We start from the raw sequence: 21615 nt of genomic DNA on the forward strand, positions 1-21615 counted from the left end.
AAGGTACAGCTCAGTACAAACAAAGGCAGAAAACACATTGTGCCCCCTAACAGCAGGGAAGCAAGTTAGCATTAATCCATTGTGTTAGGAAATGCATCTCCAAATTGGAAGGGAAAATAATTTGCAATATATGCCTTTATAAATGATCTTAACATATGAATTCATACAAATTCATCATAAAGAAAGTATTTTGGGCACAGACAATTGGAGGGAGAGATTCAGAAATGTGGCTGACAACCAGAAGAATGTGAACAGAAGAAGAAGGAGAAGTTATTTAGCACATTGCATGTGATATTCAGTGGCAGAAATGACAAAGACCTCTTTAGAACGTAGAAATCCACAGCACATAACAGGCTCTTCAGCTCACAATAATGTGCTGACCATGTAACCTACTTCAGAAACTGTCTGGAATTTCCTTACCACATAGTCCTCTACTTTCCTAAACTCCATGCACCTATCTAAGAGTCTCTTAAAACACCCTATTTTATCTGCCTCCACCACCATCGCTGGCTATCCACACGATCAGTGCCTCTCATCATCTTATACACCTCTCTCGTCACCTCTCATCCTCTGTCGCTCCAAGGAGAAAAGTCCAAGTTCACTCAACCCATTCTCATAAGGTACGCTCTCCAATCCAGGCAACATCCTCATAAATCTCCTCTGCACTCTCTCTATAGTATCCACATCCTTCCTGTAGTGAGGTGACCAGAACTGAGCACAGTACTCCAAGTAGGATCTAACTAAGGTCTTATATATAGCTGTACAATACCTCATGGCTTTTCAACTCAATCTCACAGTTGATGAAGGCCAACACACCACATGTCTTTTTAACAACACTGTCAACCTGCACAGTAGCTTTGAGTGTCCCATGGACACGGACCCCAAGATCTCGCTGATCTGCCACACTGCCAAGAGTCTTACGATTAATATTATATTCTGTCTTCAAATTTGACCTACTGAAATGAATCACTTCACACTTATACGGGTTGAACTCCGTCTGCCACTTCTCAGCCCAGCTCTGCATCCTATCGATGTCATGCTATAGAGTGACAGTGGGTGAAAGTGAAAGAAAAGTATTCATTGCCCTCTGGATAAATTGCTGCTCTTTCATCTCAAACCTGAATGCCTAACCCTTGAGATTATTCAAAATGCTTTCAGAGGTGGAGGCTAGAAGCAGTCTACGGTACTGGAGCAAAATGGATGTAGCTCTGTGTCAGATGTGGCTTGAATGTCATAGTTTGATTCAACCTTTGCAAACATAACACATCCATCCGACAGGAGCCTCAACTTTTGAGTTAGATATGGCCCTTGTGGCTACGGGGGTCAGGGGGTATGGAGGGAAGGCTGGGGCGGGGTTCTGAGTTGGATGATCAGCCATGATCATAATGAATGGCGGTGCAGGCTCAAAGGGACGAATGGCCTACTCCTGCACCTATTTTCTATGTTTCTATGTTTCTATTCATTCAGATTAATTTTCTGCAGATATCATGATATGAATCGGCATTGTGTTGTGATTTTTTTCACTTGTCTGTGTAACCCACAGTTTTTACAAATTTGACCAAATTACTTCTGCAAAGTAAGCTCCCAATAAATATTGCAAAACTTGAAGCTCACAGAAGCAGACTAAAAACGTTGTTGCTCTTTGAGAGGAATTACGAAATAGAGCATAGTTAAAGAAACATGGCCATCTGCCTGGTGCATCCACTCATTTGGCTTTACTAAAGCTCTATGAATAACATTAAAATTTAAGTTTCTAAAACATAGCTTTCAAAAGCCAACTATTCAAAAGAGCCATGAAAGATGATGGCTTGGGGAGAGATGGCACTTGACAATGCAGGCCACCATCCAAACCTGCAGGCTTACAAAGTGGAGTTGTATTGTATGACAAGAGGGCTGTCCAGTTCACAACGGGTCAGGCAGAGAAATAGCCAGCAGGGAACTGCACAGCATGGCTGAAGGGGTGATCCCACCAGGCTGTGTGCTGCTGGTATCGTCACAAACATGGTAAGATGTAGACAGTTTTCATTATTCTGCAGACTTTATTTATTCTGACCATTGGAATAGGTTTCAAGGTAACATTTTTAAAGTGTCTTTTCTAATCATAGAATATTTAATTAGATTTTTGGAATTGCATAACAGTAACTGATATTCTGTCAGTGGTCTAGTTAATAAATATTCCATCTGCTAAAAAAAAATGGGTTAAATTACTTTGTACCAGGATGGAAATTTCATGCCTTAAGGAAAAATATAAATAATTTGTTTTTGGAATTATTTATTTACATTTCTGCAGTGTGCTTATGATGTCGAACGTTTCATTTAGGTAATTTTCTTCACAAAGACCTGTCAATATTTTAAAAAGTCCCCAGAGATGATTGGTATGGGCATTGGTTTATTATTGTCACATGCAGCAAGGTACAATGAAAAGCCTGTCTTGTATACTGTTTACATAGATCAAATCGTGACACAGTGCATGAGTTAGCATAAGGTAAAATAATAACAATACAGGAAAAAAGTGTAAAAACTGTGGAGAAAGTGCAGTGCAAATGTACAATAAAGTGCAAGATTAATCGTCTGTCTTTCCATACAAAAAATCCATTCAAGAGTCTAATAACAGTGGGATAGATATTGTCCTTGAGCCTGGGGGTATGTGCATTCAGGATTTTGTATCTAATGCCCAATGGAAGAGCGCAGAGAGAGGATTTTCTGGATGGGTAGGGTCTTTGATTATGCTGGCTTCTTTACCGAGGCGGAAAAGTATAAACAGAGTCAACAGAGGGTAGGCTGGTTCCTGTCACGTGTCGAGCTATACCCACAACTCTCTACAGTTTTGTGTGATTATATGCAGAGCAGTTTCCATACCAAACTGTCATGCATCCAGCCAGAATGCTTTCTATGAGTCATTGATAAAAATTGGTAAGAATCAATGTAGACATGCCAAATTGCTTTAGCCTCCCATGGAAGCAGAGATGTTGGTGAGCTTTCCTGGCCGTGATATTAACATGGTTGGACCAGGACTTGAAGTTCTCAACTACAACACCGTTAATGTATCTGCACTTCATTCAAATATTAATATCAAAGAGCATTCTTGAAAAATCAGTTTAGCCAACCTTCAGATGAAATAAAAGTTTAAAGGATGGTGCTTGGATTAGTACATGATATCTCTTAACATTGGAAATAATGGGATGGCAAACAATCTGCCTGTAATAAAGAGTTGCAAGTTGGGCACCCACAGACCAAACTAGTGTCACTGAAATGACACTTTACTGACTTCCTGTGAGCTCTGTCACTTAGACTTCTGCTGAAAAATTTGTTTTAGAGCAGTTATTTTTGTAACTCACACTGCTGTGCATATTGTGATTAAAATCATTCAACCCATGTGAAACTGTGCAATCCAAAAACTCCATTGCAGAATCCAGTGAATCACTGAGTTGTTTCCCCTGACCCATATCAGCACACTCCACCTGTGACAGAAGAGCTTCCTACCTGTGACTAATACTGCCCCATGTCACAGAATAATATCAATTTCAATCAACGATTAACAGATGACAGAATATTGCAATCAGAAAAGCGCACCTGACAAACACAGAGTCAATTCAAGGAACTTAAATCTTGTCAGCATGAGCCTGTGACATATAGCTGCATGTTCACACTGAATGTTTTTCTTTATTTGCAATTGTTTGCCTTGATTTTTGAAAGTGGGGTGTGAGGGTGTGGGGGATGGAGGGAGGGAGCCGATGCTTTCGAGTGCTAATGGTGAGGAACTAATGCAGCAAGTTGTTTTGAAGAAAGAAGAATAATTCAAAATCGTTGATAAACCATAAGGTGTTCAAAATTTTGGAATAAAGAGTTGTCCTAAATTATAGCAGATTGACAGTTTTTTTAAAAATACTTCTGTTTTTGTCTTTCTACAATAAATGGTCTACTGTGAGTGTATATCTCACATATTGGTGGCCATATAAAAAATTAATTTGTATATGCTGTACCAGTATGAATGACAAAATTTTATTGTAAACATTGCAATGGTTAATTCATGACATGGCTGCCTATGTGTAAACAATATAGCATATTACTATCAAATTAATCAGTCCTCAATAAGGTAATGAAATAGGAAGTAGTCTGGGGAAGAGAGCCAGATGAATAAAGGAATAGCATAAAGGAATGATGTCATAAACACTCCTCAATTTTGTTAGGCACTGCAACAAATCTATAAATTGTGGTTGCCTCCTTTACTCTACATCACTTAATTCCCATTCTTTGTTTTAGCTCCTCAATTAGTTTTGGAGTCTGAGTTCAATGAACAGTATTTCATTTACAATCAATATGGTTTAAAATTCCCGATTGTACTCCTCTGTCCTTTCCCACATAAGGGGAGGAGTTGTCACAGACTCATCTCCTCAGATAACTTGTTAGCGGAAACGATTTCATCATGATAGCTCTTAACCATCTCATATTCCAAAAGTACAAAGCAAATCATTACTGCATTTGAATCAATAATTATTTTTTCATGCTTCAGTTATGACACATTTTCTTGATTTTATTTTCTTGCTTATTAAAACATTCCAAGTCCTTATTCAGGATCCCAATCTGCCCCCTGATGCTACCTCTTTATCTCAACCTCTCTCAGGGTTGTGGTTATATCAGCACAGAAATGTTAACTTTTTTCAGGTACTTGTTTATTGAATATTAATGATCACCTTGAGTAAATTGAACCATTATTTGGTACATCAATTTTCCTGGAAATAACTTTGAAATTCTATGCCAACAAGTTCTTTACAGAATCGCTCCCTTCAAAATGGGCATACTTAAACCCAAAGCCTTAGTTGTTGACACAATTTTCCTTTCACTGGTATTAATATAATGTGTTCAGTTATATCATGGCCTATTTAGTTACCTAACTTACTCAAAATCTTTAGTAGCTCTGAAAAGTATGGAATAGCAAAAATACAGGAAACAGATTCCAAAACCCAGAATAAAAACAGAAGAATCATACTCTCTAAATTTCATAAAGTGTTTACTAACAGCTGAATTTCCTTACATTTAACCATAGGCTTGAACTTCCTGCAAGAAGGGAGCCACCCATGTTTTTTGCTGTAGACTAAAGTGAGAACTTGCACTTATCTTTAGCAGGTCTATCATAGTCAAACTGCTACTAGGTACTGGCACAGGCTACCTCCTATCAGATTCCACTTTCCTCACCCCTTTGCCTCTTCCACTGATCATCTCCCACCTCCCCCACACAGCTACCTTCCCTTTCTGACCTGGACTCATCTATCACCCAGCTTGTACTCTTCCCATCCCCTCACCCTTTTACTTTAGATTCTATCTTCTTTCTTTCCAACCCTGATGAAGGTCCTCAGCCTGAAACATCGAATGTTCATTTCCTTCCATAAATGCTGGCTGACCTCCACCTTTCTCTGTGTGTTGCTCCATGATGCCATTAGGTATTGGGAGGAGGGGCCATCAGAATAATTCACATCCAGTTCCATTCCCCTCTCTTGAGATAAATGAAGATAAGGTTCCTGGATCAGACCTACACTGGTGTATGTTCAACAGGCAAATTGCCCGGTGAAAGTACCAAGGAATAGCTGCAACATTACTTTTCACCACTGAGCTTCATGAGGGACATGATGCCAGAGCACATTGTGGCTGCCATCAAGGAGATGTAAACAGAGGAATGCCAGAAAAAGGCCAGCGATATCATGAAAGGTCCTACCCACCCTGCTCATAGATTGTTTGTCCCACTTCCATCGGGGAAGAGGCTGCACAGCATCCATGCTAGGACCACTAGACTCAAAAGCAGTGGCTTTCCCCAAGCTGTCAGGCGGATCAACACCCTCAGCACCCTTCATCCACCATGCAGTTCCACTTTATGCTTATACTCCAGATCTCATTCCTACACTGACACCGTCGCTGTTCTACTCAATTTTCATAAGCCCTTAAGCTACCTAGAAGAGTTCCTCTTGCCAAGAGTCACCTTATGTGACTCCTGCACTTAGCATCACTTTACGTACATATAATCAGTCTATGTATTTAAGCTAATCTTATGGATATGAAGCCACACTCAGTTACTTACATATGGTGTTTTATAGGATTGCTTTTATATTTACATTTATTGTGTTTTTTAAAGTTATGTTCTTTATACTTGTTGTGTTTTTTATGCTGCTTCGGATGAGGAGTAACAATCATTTTGTTCTTCCTTGCACTTGTGTACTGACAAGTGACAGTAATCTTGAATATGGGACGCTGCCTAGGAAGAACAGTGAGGACATGGTGAATGGGTGGTGTATAATGCATATTCCAATTTCTTTCAAAGAGATGGTGGATTTGTTTGTATATTCTCATCCATATACAGACACTCATTACTATAACATCCATTTTACCCACATTCAGATGCAGGAATCCAGGTGGTGTACAAGAAGTTACATAATACCAAAGAAAGACTATAACTTGTTCAGAGTTAACCCAAAACTGTATTCTAACCAATTTCATTTTGCATATTTTAGCCCATTTGCCACTGTGCGACGCAATGCAGTATTTTGAAGTATTACAACTAGGCACCTAAGCTGGTAAAACATAAACTCTAGTGTTAGTTTATTTGAATTTAAAAGTGTGATTGTTTTGCAGGCACAACTGGGGAGGATGGAGAACAGGGAGAGGTGAAAAAGAAAGTAGCTTGCTGTTATAGTCTTTCAATTCACATGAGATGCACATTTTGTGATCTTTAAGTTTTTTCAAAGAAGTTTCTTAGATCCCACTGACTGTGTAAGAAACGCACTATTCAGGATAACTAACAGTCACATCAGTTAATCAATCGCCCCATACTTGACAGAGTTTTGCACATTCAAGGGTTTTGTGCCGGGACCAACTGCTTCAATTCATATTAATGGCAAGTTCCTCTCTATTAGAGCTCAGAGACCTGTAAACAGCAGTTTAAATAAGGGTCAACAAAAGTCTCTTTGTGCCATTTCTGTGAAAACAGTGTTCAGGACTTTGTGTTGTTTCTCCCATATTTTAACTTTTGAGGTTGGTTGGTTCTGAGACTGAGTGATATGAAACAAAGAGTTAATATGAACATCTGCGTGTATTAACCCTTTGTGTGGATCATTCCAGACTGGGTAATGTAAACAAAGGTATACTTAAATCTGTATGGCATCTTACTACATTGTTGAAGTGTTGCATAGAATGGAGTAACGTTAGACTGCAATTACTGTTATGTAGATGAAGGCTATTCAGAAATTAAACCTTTCTTGCAAGGCTTTTAAATGGTGATTGTGCTGATCAGAACTTTGCAGATTTTGTCTTTAATAAATACTACTTTCATTTTGGTTTGAATTATTAAAAAAACACATTTTGAAGCTATGTTTGACAATTCTTTCCTTGCATACAAACATTGGGACCGATGTACAAAAATGACATAGTATCGCTTCTCACTTTTGCAATCTTATTGCAGTGAAAAGGACTTCTATCATAGCTTTCCTTTCTTCTTACATCACAATTTCTTCTCGAACAATAGTAGAGCAATGTTGCAAACCATTGCTGCAAGCATTTCTAAACTTATACACTTCTATAAGCCATATCACCTATTTACCATCTTCCAAATACTGTATCTTTACCTTTATATAGGGGTTTACAACAGCAGAGAGTCTTCCCAAGATCAACACTTGCCACCATTTCTCAAACTAACTGATGGCTAATATGAGGGGACATTGTTTTAAGGTGACTGGAGGACAGTATAGGAGAGATGTCAGAGGTACATTTTTCACTCAGAGAGTTGTGGGTGCATGGCATGCCCTGCCAGGGGCGATGGTAGAGGCAGATACATTAGGGACATTGAAGAGACTCTTAGATAGCTACATGAAGGATAGAAAATAGAGGGTATATGGGAGCGTGAGGTTAGATTGTATTATATTTTGTAACTCCAGAAACTAATTGAAAGAAAAACGCATGAGCCCAGAAAACTTATCTATCTAATTTTTCTCTAGTGAGGCATGCACGTGTGACAAGGTGGTGTAATGATATCTGACATTCACATACATCTTATATATAATCCATAATGAATTATATTAAAATTTATGCTGCTGCTATTAGTGAAACATGCTTCTGTGGATTTAAAATGGACACCAGGGGTTGATTATCAGAAATGAAGGTAAACTCTCTCCCAGACAAGTACTGGCTGAAACGTTTTACACCCCTAAGCAGACTCAAGGCATCTCTGTCAATCTGTGCATATTTTTTTAATTATGTAAGATTGCTTATCAAACAATATATTTACAATATTACTGAAATATTAAATACGCTACACTCCTCCCTGCTTCTTGTGGGATAGTGTCTTTCTTGATAAGGGTGGGGGTGGGGTCACTTTGCTTGGCAGGTGAGACTCGTATCTGTGAAACAATCTCAAGTTCCGGGGCCTCCTCTGTCACGATGGTAAGTGTTAACTTCAGGAGGTGGTCTGGCAAAATCCTCTGCCAGGGCAATGTTGCCCAGTGTTAAGAATGGTGGATACATTTGAAGCATCTCACTGCTGGATCGTGCTATTGAATAACCAATGCAGAACAGTTTCTACAAGAGCTGCAGAACATCCAGCTAGACAATGATGAAATAATGTTCTCGTTCGACATCACAGCACTCTTCACGTCAATCAACCACAACCTAGCAAAAGAAACAATACGCCAACTGCTTAAAAACCAGCAACAAACAACCCTGTCATGAGACCACAAAAGTATTCAGTGGTATTAACTTTACCAAGAAGTTGAAGCAAATGACCAACTCCCTTGCCTAGACCTGCTGATCAGGAGGAATGTGGACAGAAGTTTGGAAGCATCAGTGTACCAGAAAGGAACAAATACAAACCAAATTGTTATAGCAATCAACCCAACTGCACAAACTAAATTACATCCGAACACTATTCAACCAAATGCAAACACACTGCAGTAGCACGGACCTCAAGAAGACAGAATAAAATCACCTTTGAAAAGTGTTCACATGCAATGGCTGTCCAAAAAACTGCATCCGACGGTGTCTCGTCTGGAGGAACAACCATTTAACTCCTACAGAATGGACAAGAAAGATGCTAACCCTACCATACATCAGAAATGTTTCCAAAATGACGGCTGGACTGCTCCAACCACACGGAATAATGGCAGCACACAAACTCAGTACAACCATCAAAATGCTCATATTGCGACTATTTGATCCAATAGCCCATATGGAAAGAACAAACATAATATACCAAATCCTATGTGGAGAGCACCCCAAGCATTATGTAAGATATATGGGGAGAAAACTATCCACAAGAAAACATGGACATCAGCTAGCGATAAGAAGGCACGATTTTCTGTCACTCATCTCATTACATGAAGACCAAGAGAGACACAATTTCACCTGGGAAACTACAAAAATCTTGGCAGAAGTACAAAACAAGAAATCAAGAGAATTCTAAGAAGCTTGCTTCTCAAAGGAAGAATCTATTAACCAACAGATTGAACTGGACACAATTTAAGAACCAGTGGTATCAGGGCCAAGGGGTGAGCCACAGACACCCGAGGAACCAATGCTGAGAACGACTGATGACCAGGGATATGGACCAGCGGAGATCATTCAGTTACCCAGCTGGCTGGGACGCAGCAGAGTCTAATGGCCAGCATGACAGCCAATCAATCAGAACGGTGAGTCAGACCAATATAAACATGAGCACACAGCAGAAACAAAACTCAGTTGCATACTGTGATGTCACCTCAACTAGTGACAAAATGCTTGTGACCTAATCTCCAGGCTCGGCGAACAACCCTACAAACGAACACAAGGAATTCTGCAGATGATGGAAATTCAAGCAACACACTTCAAAGTTGCTGGTGAATGCAGCAGGTCAGGCAGCATCTCTAGGAAGAGGTACAGTCGATGTTTCAGGCCAGGACCCTTCATCAGGTCTAACTGGGTCCTTAGACCTGACGAAGGGTCCCAGTCTGAAACGTCGACTGTACCTCTTCCTAGAGATGCTGCCTGACCTGCTGCGTTCATCAGCAACTTCGATGTGTATTGCTACAAACGAACTATGTTTTTCCACCTATTACTCTCGGCAAAACTGGCACTTATTTCTTATTGGTATTCCATTTGGTTTAAAATACTGTTTAATTTGTTCAGTATACATAATCCAGTTATCTTTTGTGCAATTGAATGCATCTATCTATCCGATGTGTCCAGCCATTTCTGCTTTTTTAAAATTTATTATTATCACCTAGTAATGGCCATTTATTAACCCACAAATTTTGTCCATTTTCTGCCTTTTTTTTAACTAAAACATCTCTCAAACCTTCCAAAGGAATATGTACTGTGCTTTCTTTTAAGCTTAAACCTCTCTCGTTCCTTTCCAAAGAAAATAAGAACATGCTGAGCTTCAACAGGTAGGCAATTGTCTCGTGTTTGTTTTAACACTTTTTCTTTGCCTCTGTCATGTTTTTTGTTACTCCTGAAACTAATCAAAAGAAAAACATAGGAGCCTTGGATAACCTGTCTACTTAGTTTCTCTTTGGTGAGGCATGCATGTATGACATGAAGGCATGATATATGCTATTCATGCACTTCTTACATATAGCCCATAATGAATTATGTAAACAAACAAAGATTGCTTAATCAAACAATATATCTACAATATTACTTAAATGTTACTGAAATTTACAATACCCTACAAATTGATCTTAGAGTAGGTTAAAAGATCCGCACGACATTAAAATTATGGAAGTAGGTTTAAAAATTCAACAAAAATAAAAAGACCGAGTCCCTCTTAATTAAAGCAACTATTAAGTGCGATTAACCTAGGATTCGTTATTATTCAGATTTCTTAGCCACTCTTGGTAGTTTGCCGGAAAGCAGAATTTGCATGCTTTGATCTCATGAGTTTGCAAGGTATTTCCCAACTTGAAGTGTATTGTATAGTGTGGCGACGAGTTGCTAGCTGAGCATATGCAAAGCACTGTTGCTTCCTGTGATTACTCATCTGGAGTTTGCATTCCTTTTCCACAAAATGCAATGCAGCGGTTTAATAAAACAGGGAAGAAGATCAGAATTTAAAGACTGATTAAATTAATAGGTTAGACTTTCCATGTAGATTGTCTTGTCATGCTTCACAGAGTATGCTTATAGTTAATTTGCAGCTTAGGCTGTGGAATTTGGGTACACTTATTAATCCGGCATTTTACATTCACATTTTAAAGTCTTGGCAATAATTTTGAGAGTGTTTTTTCCAGGTAATCTGCACACTGGGGTGCACTTGAATATATTAAATTATTTTTGTCTTTTGATTTTATACATCTACCAGCATTCTGTGTTAAAGTCTTTTCAAAACATAAACAACTCTTGGAACTGCACCAATTAGTCACAAATCTAAACTAGTTACAGTCTAACCCTGAAGCAGAATACAGCTATTTTTGAAGACTAATGGTAAACGGCAAATAATTTTTTACATATGTCACTATCTGCCTTCCCAAAATGGGATCAATTTGCTTCCTGCTGCAGAGCTATGAATCATTGGTCCTGTTTACAGCCCTGGACTGTGGCCAGTCCATCATCCAATTGTATTTTCACTTCTTTTTTATGATGCAGGAAGAACCTGTGCTGAGACAATATGGGGGAATGATGCTCAAATTGCCTGGATGTTGTAAGCATTTCTATCTCACATAAAGGAAATATGTTGGCTGTTGAGATAAGATTGATGTAAGGTGTCAATCTCAGAAGAAGGTAACGCTCTGGGCTAAAATGCCCTGGCTGTGGCTGAAGGTTTTAAAGGAAATTATTGACATTGTTCTGCTCCGGGTAAACCTGGGGTTAATGCTGTAAATTTGGATGTGCTCGGTGAGAAATGATGACTCACTTTCATCTAGCTTAATCGCTGGACTCCAAGTGAGTCTGACTGCATTCGGATTCTCTTGCATTACACTGGGAAATCCCCCCTTCAACCCCACACCGGTCAAACCTGGTGCAAATTCAGACTTCCTATTCATTTGAACGGAAGTTCCAACCGGAAGGCCAGGAGAAAAGGGGTAAGTTATTATTTATTATTTTATTTCATTTTTAACATTTCTGTGTGATTTAACTAATAATATTGTTTTACTTTGCAAATTTTTTCACAGATTTGAAATATCACCTGCGTTTAAAATGTGCTGCAAACCTTTCATACAAGGCAGCATTCTGTCCCCGCCACTCCTCCATGTGTTGATGGCTGTCAGGGCATTGCATTGCCTGAGGCCTTCTCAGCAATAATGCCTCAACTGGGCCTTGCCAAGTGAGAAGGGTTAACTCAATCCATCTGTGTCCAGAGTGCACAGTCTGTCAAATTCAGCTCCAATTGACCCATTGCACTGGGTTAAACGATAATTCCACTTTAATTAGTATTAAGAAAGTAAACCAACACAAGGTGGCATTGACAATGTTCTTTCTACAAGAAAGTCAGTGGTAAAAACCAGCTGTACTGCCTCTGTATTTTATTTGATCAAATCACTGTGCATTTCCCATTATCCATCATTCTCATATTCTCATGACAGAGAAGAAACTCTCTGCACAGTTCCATGAATCCCTTCTCTCATCTTTCTACCTTTTGGTTAGTTGCGTGCAAAAATTATGAACCGAATGCATCAGAGTTACAAATAGGTCTTTTGGACAGAAGTAATTAAACTGTTCAAAACAGAATTTGTCAAAATAAATTGTTCAAAATATAATTTGTCAAAATATTTAACATTACTGACCCTTTAGGCATGTAGGTTTTCTACTTCTAATAAAAGTATCAAAGAATATGATTAAACACATCTATAAAATCTTCCAGAATCAACTCCTGCCTAAGCAAGGATCTGGACCCTCTGCTATTTTCCTACCACCAGAATAGGTGTACAGCAGATGCAATCTCATTGACTTTGCACATGGCCTTGGATCACATGAACAATAGCAATACCTATGTCCGTTACTATTTACTGAGGACAGCTCAGCATTCAACACCATCATAGCCTCAGTACTAATCAGCAAGAGCCTCTGAACTGCAAGTGAATCTTTGACTTCCTCACTGGGAGACCACAGTCAGTGCAGGCTGGAAGTAACATCTCCTCCTCACTGACAATCAGCACTGGTGCACCTCAAAGATGCATGCCTAGCTCACTACTCTACTCTGTCTACACACACGACCGTTTGGCTAGGCATAGCTCAAGTGCCATCTATACGTTTGCTGATGACACAACCATTGTTGGCACAATTTCAGATGGTGACGAGGAGGCGTACAGGAGTGAGATAGGTCGACTAGTTGAGTGGTATCACAGACAACAACCTTGCACTCAACATCAGTAAGACCAAGGAATTGATTGTGGACTTCAGGAAGGAGAAGACAAGAAGACACACACCAGTCCTCATTGAGGATCATCAGTGGATAGGGTGAGCAGTTTCCAGTCTGGGGTGTCAACATCTCTGAGGGTTAATCCTGGGCCCAACATTTTGATGCAATTACAAAGAACGTACAACAGGGGCTATATTTCATTTGGAGTTTGAGGAGACCTGATATGACACCAAAGACTCAAGCAAATTTCTACGGATGTACCGTGAAGAGCATTCCAACTGGTTGCATCACCGTCTGCTACAGAGGATTCACTGTATAGGATCAGAAAAAGCTGCAGAGGTGTACGAACTCAGCAAGCTTCATCATGGACAAAAGGCTTCCCAGCATTGTGGACATCTTCAAAAGGCGATGCCTCAGAAAGGCAACATCCATTATTAAGTACACCCCATCATCCAGGACATCCCTTCTTCTCATTGCTACTATTAAGGAGGAGGTGCAGGAGCCAGAAGACACACACCCAATGTTTAAGGAACAACTTCTTCCCCTCCACCATCATTTATCTGAATGAACAATAAACCCATGAAGACTACCTCACTATTTTTTTTTCATTTTTGCTCCCTTTTTGCAATACTTATTTAATTTAATTATTATTATATATAGCAACAGATTTCACAACGTATGTCAATGATATTAAACTTGATTCTGATTCTGATTTCTGTTGAAATGCTTAAGGCCTCAGCTTCTTTCAGCTCTGAGGCAATGTTTTCGAAGTCAAAGACAAAGTACATTTATTATCAAAGTATGTATGCAGTAAACAACCCAGAGATTCATCCTTCCACAGACAGCCACGAAACAAAGAAACACCATGGAATCGTTCAAAGAAAACATGAAACATCCAACATGCAAAAAAAATCACACAGAGCAAAAAAAACGAGTGAAAAGCACAGAATATAAAACTTTAAACCACACAATCATTGAAACAGTTTAGGAATGTCCAGTTTAGTTCAGTTCCGTTCAATTTTGCGCTGTTGTTTGTTGACCGCAGGCCACAGAGTCAGTCCACCCTAATCAAAATCGCACAAAATAGCAATAAAAAGGAGTGACATCGTAACATGGACTACAGAGTCTAATCTGCAAAACCCGCTGATTAAATTTTGCCAAGACCCGAGACTCCGGCACCATCCTCTGGGAGCAGAAAGCAAGGGGGCCGGTCAAATGCAGACAGACGGCACTGAACGCCAGCTCACCTTCTGCTCTCGTCCTCGTTGATTTCAATCTTGTCCAATGCTTTAACTGGCGAGATCAGTGATAAATGGAGTCAATCGTGGGCTAACACCCTTCTCCAGGCCACACGCTGTGCTTGAAACCTCACCAAACTCCCTCAGAGACAGCAAGGCATCAGATCATTCAGTCCCTAGAACTACAGGTTTCTCTAAATTCTGAAGCATTCATTTTTTCTAACCATTTCTTTACTGCTATTAGTTTTTTTTTACAGTGAAACTGCACGTCACAACTGAAAGGAAGATTCATATTCACATTTATCTATCCATGTACAGCTATTGAAACATACATTGAAATTTGAATGCAAAAACTGAAAATTGAAAATGGAATGGAGCAAAATTCTAAATAACTAATTTTTTACTTAGAAATATAATAACAATTTAGAAAGATTGCAGTTGAAAACAAACTTACAGATAGGTTCTAACTAAAGCTGAAAATCTGTTTAAAGCTGTAAATCACTTTTTAAATTTTCATTGAACCTACACTCACAAATAGAGTGATGCTGTTCTCCATGTTAAGTTTAAGTCTGTTTTGTAACTAAGAAAATTTTACATAACTGCACTGTTGCCGTATTTTTTAGCCTTTAATCCTGGCAGAGAGCCTTTGGACCACCATCTTCTTATATCAAGACAACATTGTCTAACAACCTAAGCCTCTGAAGATCGCAGAGAATATTTGCTGATAGTGAATTAGTCATGAAGCAGCAATTAATTTAAATTAGTTATTCCTTTGCAAAGCCCAATTGAAAAAAAAAATGACTTGCATAGTATTATCAAACAAGGCAGAATGACTGGGCAGATTTTCATCACCATCATCATCAACTCCTGAATAGAAAGTTCAGAGAATGGGTTGTTCAACTCGATCGAAGAAAAGAGAGTCCAAGTCTTCAGCTTGGCCTGCACTGAGCTCAACCATTGCATCCAGAAGATGCTAAGGTCAATAAAAATGGTAACTGATGCCTGATTGTGTTGGGAGCAGAAATTTACTATAGATGCCCAGTGCTTGCCACATGCTTTGGCTTCAATGACAAAAAGTTTGGATAGCGCTTACTGTTGAAGGTCATTTTTGAATAACCACTCCAAGTCAAGCCAAATGCTGAAAGATTACCTGTGTTATCATCTGTCATGTTTCTACCCCATGTTTGGAGAGCCAGTTCTGAGTCTTTGTTGGTGGATGGCACATTTCTTTGGATATGATTGTCCTTCGATTCATCAGAAACAGCAGTGATGGAGATGGAACTGTTTCCACATAACGTAATTATTTAGATTTATACCTTCTCCATATACCCAACAGATTATGCATCCATAGATGCTGCTTGTTTATTAAGCTATGTAGTACATCCTAGCATTAATGTGATTCTTGTTTCTTGAAGCTTAAATGGTTTTAAAAATGTCCTAATGTTAACATTAAATGGTCTATGTGATAGACTTCCCAAAAATTCTATTATATAACACTCTAAATACTGCCAATATTTGCAATAGGCCTATGATAGAAAGTTGACTGTTTTTAGAGAAGAGTATTAACACATAATAAACATAGTTCTCAGACCTGAAAGCATTAACACTGCAACACATACAAAATGCTGGTGGAACACAGCAGGCCAGGCAGCTTCTATAGGAAGAGGTACAGTCGACTTTTCGGGCTGAGACCCTTCGTCAGGACGAACTGAAAGAAGAGATAGTTAGAGATTTGAAAGTGGGAGAGGGAGAGGAAGATCCAAAATGATAGTAGAAGACAGGAGGGGGAAGGATGGAGCCAAGAGCTGGAAAGTTGATTGGCAAAAGAGATACAAGGCTGGAGAAGGGAGAGGATCATGGGAGGGGAGGCCTGGGGGAAAGAAAGGGGGAGGGGAGCACCAGAGGAAGATATAGTAAGAGGGACAGAGGAAGAAAAAGATCTTCCTATAGATGCTGCCTGGCCTGCTGCATTCCACCAGTATTTTGTATATGTTGCTTGAATTTCCAGCATCTGCTGATTTCCTCGTGTTCTTTACACAGATGCTACCTGACTGCAACACTTGCAACATATTTTGTTTTTATTTCAGAATTCCAGTATCTGAAAATTTTTGTTTTGTTTTCCATATATAGATGTGACCATGAGGAGTCCGAGGATAACTAGGAGGATGGTTGATGTTCTTTTTGGTCCTCCCTTAGTCACACATATGTCAACTAACACGACTGTCAGTGAGGTTCAAGTGAGTCTGTTCTGCACTGAAAACCATTCATCATTTGGAAAGGAGGATTCATTGCTATATTGTAAATAACCAAATAAACATAAAACACTATCAACAGACTTTGAAGCAAAATTTAATTTGCAGTAGTAAACACGAATCAGACAGCTGAGTTGAACACCATCACAAAATCATGAATATTTCAGTCAGTTGCTGATTATCCCATAAACTTTTAATTTTCCTTTGTCCAGCCCTACTCTTGAAATCACATCACAGCCACAACCATTTTAAGCTGAAATGATTTACAATAGAAAGAATTTTTTTTAAGTAGCTGTTCAAGAACCTAAAGACAGAGGCAGAATTGCTGCTTCATTTATTTTTAGTTACTTTATGTATCAGTAAAATCATTAGAGGCTAAAATAGATTAAATAAATTTTGCTTTGATATATAGCTGACAGATTGCAAGTAATATTTTATTTGTTATCTGTCAAACACAAACCTGTGTGAAATTTACAGTATCTATATCAGACTCTGTAAAGTTTAATATTGGCCAAAAAAACTGAAACAAACCAATCTGAAGACTAAACAGTAGCCCTTTCCAAGAGCATTTCCAGCATACAACTAGAGCAGAAACTGCCAGTTCACAGTAAAGCTGTCTTATTAATATATTTGTTTCTTTTCTAACAGCAGGCTTTATTTTTCACAATTTTTAACATAGGCATTAACTAGTATACCACTGAATGTGTCCAAGTGTATTGGCTGCCATTAATGACAAAGGAACTGAATATAAGGAATTGACTACAACCAGTTGCTTATACGCACATGCACACACACACACACACACACACACACACACACACACACACACACACACACGTTCATCAATAGCAATCAAATATCTCACCCTTTTGTTTTTACTCATCCCAATTTTTCTGTCTCAATCTATCTTTCCACCTTTAATTGCTTTTGTTTATTTTTACCCAGCTGCCCGATTCTCTCCAGCTGTTCCATTAGCCTTGCTTCCTATTTATCTCTTTCTCTACGTTCTCAATCCTTTTATTCTTTTTTTAAAGAATTCCATTGCCCTTCTGTTTTCTCCCATCCTGCCCCTATAAACCTTACAACATGACCTGTTGTAGCTCCAAGAATACTCAATGTTCTGCGGTACTCTGCACAGTGCTAAACAGTGAGTGACTGGGGCTTTTTTCACTATTTGATATCAGAACTGAACCCAGTCATGTCCACAGCTGAATGTTCACTCTACTGCCTCAGGATAAAGTTCCAGACCAACTATGACTGAGAGGTTTCCTTCTTAATCCCCAGACGAAGGTAACACTGTGACTCCCTGTCAGTTTAGCCTTGTCACTTTACATCAATGCTTTATTTTCCTTTAAGTTCGATCCCCTTTCCTGCTGAAGGCTCTTACTGTGCTACAGTTCTGTGAGTGCAAGCAGCCTTCTGATACTTCACTCAAGTGACCATTCTTTCTGCATGAAGCTGCTTTCGTTTAGCTATATTCATGTATAGTTGAATGATAATTGAACTTGAACTTGACTTGAACTTGAACGAGACAACAATTGTTGGCAGGCATTCACACATGGAGGGCATCGCAGCTGAGCCCAATTCTGTTCTCACCTGACATCTACACAGGCACACTTTTCAGTTTAAATGACTAGCAAATCAACAATCAAGAATGTGAATTAATTGATTCCACACCTCCCCTCCTCACTCCCCCATCTCTCCTCCCCTCTCACTCCCCCCTTCCCCCCTCCCCCCTCACTCCTCCCCCTCCCATCCCCCCAATCTTACAAACTGTTTCAGGAGATGAGCACTATATCTTTTCAGCCAAAGTTATAATATTTCAGCAGTATTGACAAGCTATATTCAAAAGCTTAAAAGCATAATCTTTCATGGAAAATACCAGAAGAATCAGAATCAGGTTTGTAGTGACTAACATGATGTGAAATTTGTTGTTTTGCAGCAGCAACACAGAACAAGACATGAAAACTACGATAAGTTACAATTAGAAATATCTATAAAATAAACTGCAAAAAGTGAGGTAGTGTTCTTGGCCCATCCAGAAATCTGAAGGAGCCATTCCTAAAACAGTAAGTGTGTGTCTTCAGGCTCCTGTATCTCCTTCCTGATGGTAGCAATGAGAAGAGGGCAAGTCCTGGGTGGCCAGGGTCCTTAATGATGGATGCTGCCCTGAGACATCACCTATTGATAGTGGCAAAGTGAGGGCCCCTAATAGAGCTGGCTGAGTTTACAATTCTCTGCATCCTTTTCCAACAGTGCATGGTGTTGCATCAAGTCAGAATGCTCTTCACAGTACCACTGCAGACATTTGCTGGAGTCTTTGGAGACATATCTAATCTACTCAAAGTTCCATTTTGCATGTGACTGCAAACTTAAAGCAACACAAGGTTAGACCTGTCCATAGCTATTAGATACTTTCATTAGAAAAGCAGCAATCCTTTGCAAACTAACATAAATTAGTGATTAAATTATCAAAATGAAATAATAGCTCTATCTTAATTCAAAAGATGGTAAGCTTAAAGAACGCGATGTGTCAAGCAGTGTCTTTGGCGGTAAAAGGATATAGCTGATGTTTCACATCAAGATGCTACGAATGGTGACTTACACTTTTTGCCTTCACGGATGCTGCTAGGCCTGATCAACTCTACCAGCATTTTGCTTTTGTGTTCAAGGTTCCAGTATTTGCAGTCCCTGTTGTCATCTTGCTACTTGTCATAGTAGTAGTAGTGTGATCACTTTAGTCGAATATGATGTCCTTCTAAGGGATTGTCTATTGGTGGGTCAAAATGCTACTTGTCATAATTAAAACTAAATTGACCCATTACTATGAGCTCAAAAATTTTCATTTTATTCCAAATATATTTTAAATATTCAGCATTACAGTTTTGGCAGGGTGTAACTTTCTTAAAAGTAAATGTCCAAATGAGTCAAGGAGATTCACATTACTGTTTCCTGATAGTTACGATAAAAATATAATTTTCTTAGTTAAGAACAAAGACTAGCTGCTCACAATTTTACTTCAATATGCTTTTGTTCACCGCCACCACCACATTGGTACACAACTAGTAACACTCATTCCCACTCTCATTTCATCCTTGAACATGTTAACTTTTAAACTGCCAACCAACACTGACCAATCAAATTTACTTCCCAATGGCAATGCCAGCAGCAGACAATCTTTACCCTGGATGGGATGAAGAGTGTAGCTGAGAGAAATCATAGATGTAGCTGGTTATAGCTGGTGGAAAAGGCCCTTGGACATATTGTTCATGAGAAGTAAACCTCTTTTCTGTGAGTCCATGCTTGTTGAAAACATTTGATACTCAGTAGTAGAAGTTAGATACATTTCAACCGGAAATTTCTCTATCACTTTGAATGGGAAGGATGAGTGATGTTGGTTCACACTCCACACACTAAAAACCAATTTAGTTAGGGTCTCATATTGCATTAATAGTAAGTCAGTTACCATAACCATGTGTATAGAAGAACATTAACTTTTTAGCAATGTTCTTTAATGTAATAAACTTTTGTCTGCTGGAAGCTAATTGGTAGCAGGTAGTTATTTAATCTCTTGCTCTATTTAAAGTTACAAGCCATCTTTCATTTATATAAACAATAATATTCTAAAGACTTTTTAACACTCATTTTTGGGACCAATGTTGCATAATAGTAGAATATATAAAAGAAAGGGAAACAGGCTCACTCTGTCAATAGCTGCAGACAGTACAGTGCTGAGTTTTCAATCCCAGCTTTTAAGTTGTTTCCACTTGTATTTGAGCAACAAAAAAAAATTGGCTGGAGTTTTTGAGTAAAAGAGATGAACTCAATTGAAAAGCATTGCAAAATTGAAGATAAAAAGTGAAACTTAGTTTGCACAGGCACTATTCTGTGAATTCATTTTTCAAAACAAGTACTTTGTGGATTTTCGCTCCCAATTAAATTTCAGAAGAGTTTGTTGTTAATAATGATGCCGATTGTTTGCTTCCAGTAAAAGGAGGAGGAAAAACTACAGAATAAAAGTTTCGGGCTGATTAATGCGCTGGAAAGGCTTTTGTTTGTGTGTAGTTTTCACAAACTCATAAGCTCTTCAGCATCTTTGGTGCAAGTTTAATTATGTCCTTAATAAGCAGAATCAATGCTCAGGAAATCTCTGTCCCTGCAAAAGATGATGATGTAATGTACTAATAAGAAACAGCAAAACCTCTTCACGTCGATGCCAGATGATGACCTTGTCTCCCGAAGTTTTACATTTCAGTTCATGTTCTGAAAGCTGATATGGATGATCAGGTCTGGCTCTGGTTCAAAAGCAGTTCAGTAGAGTGGCGGGGATGGGGGGGTTGGTGGCGGTGGGGAGAGAGGGGGGAAAAAAGTCAACAGAGAAGTTTCTATGCATTTTCTGTTTCTTGCTGATTTTCCATAGTTTTTTATTCTGACATCATTACCCGGAACGAACAGGCTCCAACTCATACAGTAAATGCTCACAGAATGACAAATTTCAGATGCAAAAGGAACAATGAAACGTATAAGGAAAGCAATGAAAATTCATTTGTATAAGCCTGCTCCCCTACTGCGGAATTTTCAATTATATATATCTAATTATGCCTGTCAGTTGGTGAATTGAAAAAAGAAATTCTTTGTCCCTCCTCTTTGTCTCTTCGTCATCTCTTCTGTTAGAACGATTATAGCACACTTATACAACTAATTGCCTTACTGCTTATTAGTGATACAATTATGCAGCCTGGGATTCTTGTGTGAACAGCCATCTGCATAAAGTGACACTATTCAAAACTATCCATAATTTAACTAGCGT

The sequence above is a fragment of the Mobula birostris genome, chromosome 15 (assembly GCF_030028105.1).
Source record: "Mobula birostris isolate sMobBir1 chromosome 15, sMobBir1.hap1, whole genome shotgun sequence".
NCBI classification, from domain to species: domain Eukaryota; kingdom Metazoa; phylum Chordata; class Chondrichthyes; order Myliobatiformes; family Myliobatidae; genus Mobula; species Mobula birostris.